We start from the raw sequence: 2375 nt of genomic DNA, 5'->3' as shown, positions 1-2375 counted from the left end.
GGGCAAGGCAAAAGGACAAGGGTTTGAGCTGGATAGTTTTTGTCCTGCCTGGAAGGAAAAGACCCGCAGCAAAGTGGGCTTCCTGCCAGGGCAGGGTATGAAAGCAGGTGTCTGGAGCCCTTCGTGGAAGGGCTGAGGAAGTGGGCTTCGCACACTTGCACCCCTGTGCCCGGGTTCTCAGCTTGGCTCTGGCTGCCCTGAGATAACCCTGCTTGTGGGCATGCGTGGGTGTTGGTGGTGAAGCCGCTCAAGGTTGAACAAAGCAGAGTGGCTTACTGCATTTGCGAGAAACTCTGGAGGCTTTTGGAGGGGAGGTTCTGCAGGAGAGAGTGGCCAAGACAGAAGGAAATGCCGGCGGGCCATGCCCGCCTCTGACAGGTCTGCAGCCTGCTTTCTGTCCATGTGAGCCTGTTACCAAACAACTCCCCCCTTTAATAACAAGACCGCCTTTCCTTCCATAAAATGGGGCCAAAGGATTCCCCAGTCAGGGCCTCACGTGAGTAATACGCGGGGACTCCTTCCAGCTAAGGTGTCACGTTTCTTCTAGGATGGCTGGAACTTCTCCATTGTGACTGGTCCATTTCATTCACAGTTCAAAAGGAACTTGAAGTAGCTTCCTCCACAACACACATGACAACAGTTAAAAATAAAGTGAGAGAGATCAGAAACCGTAGAGGAAGGCAGAGGCAAATCTATCAGGAACTTGGGGGAGAATGATGACTGTACTTGACATTACAGTTAGCCTGAATTTCCTGGTTCCCCCAGGCCCAGGGGGCTGTCCTACGGTGTGATTTCAAAAAGGAAGTGCCCCAAGTTTTCAGGAAAGCAAAACTGTCAAAGCAGTGAGGATCTGGAAGCAGTTAGACACTTACTTACAGTGTGTCCCCCTCCCCAAAAGGATTCAACCTTCCTGAGCCTCCGTTTCCTTATCCGTAAAGCAGGGATGATAAGATTTACCTTGTCGAGTTGCTGCATGTTGCAAAGTGTGATTTGAATGGCTGTCAGCAAAGACATATTCCGTGAAGAGTTCTTTTGGATGATGCAAAAGCATTCCTCATCTGACCGTTTCTTACAACTAACTCTGAAAACCAGGGGCTAGTGTTTAAATTGCAACCTGGCAAAACAGGGTTAGGACAGGTGTTAGGAAACCCCAGGGAAGGACGCTTACTCTGCCATGAGATTTTCTTTCTGAAATGTCCGTTTCTCTTCTGGCTTTTGGCAGGATCTCCCTGGAGGGGCCTGGAGGCCTCTGTGGAGGCCCAGTGATCCAGGTCTGGGGTCAGGGTAAGGTTGCTAGCCTCAGATGTTCTTGGGAAGGCTGTTAAGGTACACTCCCAGGGGCAGACCCAACATTCTTCCCGGAAGGGGCCTGCTGACTCCTCTGCAGGTGTCCAGTTGAGAGCTTAGATCTTAGAAGCTGGGTCTAGTTAGAGACCCACTCACCTTGCCCAAGTTCTCTCCCTTTTCCTGGCAAAAGAAAAAAAAAAACAACACCAAAAAATAGAAGAGTCTCTACTCCTCTCCTTGCTGCAGCCAGCACAGGGCCCAAGCCAGTCCTGGGAGGCCAGTTTTGGGTAGAAAGAGCCTCTCTCTAAGCCTCAGTCTCCTCATCCATCCAAGGGAACAAAACAGCTGCTTTACCTCCCAGACCAGGCTGGGGAGGGTCCTTTAAGCCATTGTTTGACTTGTAGACCAAAAAAAAAGGCGGGGGCAGGGGTGGGTGGGGGGTGAGGGGGTAGGTCCTATGGAAAGTAACCTCACAGTTGATCTGATCACAAATTCCCAACTGGGTGGGTCACCGTGGGTAGTCACACCCCAGACATATAATGCTTTACTAAAAGGCTTATCTTTGTCTTAAGCCAGCCCTGTCCGTTGTGTCTGTGTCTCTAGGTTAACACACCTTTGAGATGCTCCCTTTCAAGACCCTTCCTTCTAATACCTGACCACCCTCAAGAGCACAGGTAACCTTAACTCTCCTGTAACCCCGTCCCAGTCTTGCTGTCTTTCACCGCCATGTCATCTTCCTTACCTTCCCTCTTTAATCTCAAACGCATAAAAGAAACTGCAAAATTGTTCTCCGGAGCATTTGAGATCCTGCTCCCAGCATACGTCTTCTTCCGTTTGGGTCAAACTCTTATAAAATAGTCTGTACAGGTTTAGACATGCTTACATCCTGAGTAAGCAGTCGACTGGCTCATCCCTCACCATATCCTAGAGGGATTCGAAGTTACTACTGTAATCTGGGGAGGTGGCTAGCCCCCCACCCCCATGCTCTCGATTCACAAAAACTTGGAGGCCACCGCTTTCCCCAGGGTTGAGCCTGTTTGGAAGTGGAGCACCTAGCCGGCTCGCAGCCTCGCTTACCTTCCCTTACA

The 2375-nt window shown here is 50.5% G+C and overlaps 1 long non-coding RNA gene across 1 annotated transcript; it reads right to left on the bottom strand.

Moving 5' to 3' along the window:
- Positions 1 to 533: 533 nt before the first annotated feature.
- Positions 534 to 2116, bottom strand: LOC109381252 (uncharacterized). The gene is made up of 3 exons (XR_002123669.1): positions 2030 to 2116; positions 958 to 1114; positions 534 to 617 (listed from the first exon to the last, which is right to left on the bottom strand). It is a non-coding gene; the product is annotated as an uncharacterized LOC109381252 (long non-coding RNA).
- Positions 2117 to 2375: the final 259 nt, after the last annotated feature.

Source organism: Hipposideros armiger, unplaced genomic scaffold (assembly GCF_001890085.2).
Source record: "Hipposideros armiger isolate ML-2016 unplaced genomic scaffold, ASM189008v1 scaffold_46, whole genome shotgun sequence".
NCBI classification, from domain to species: domain Eukaryota; kingdom Metazoa; phylum Chordata; class Mammalia; order Chiroptera; family Hipposideridae; genus Hipposideros; species Hipposideros armiger.
Note: the sequence above shows the minus strand (reverse complement) of the source record. Positions and strands in the feature narration are given on the sequence as shown.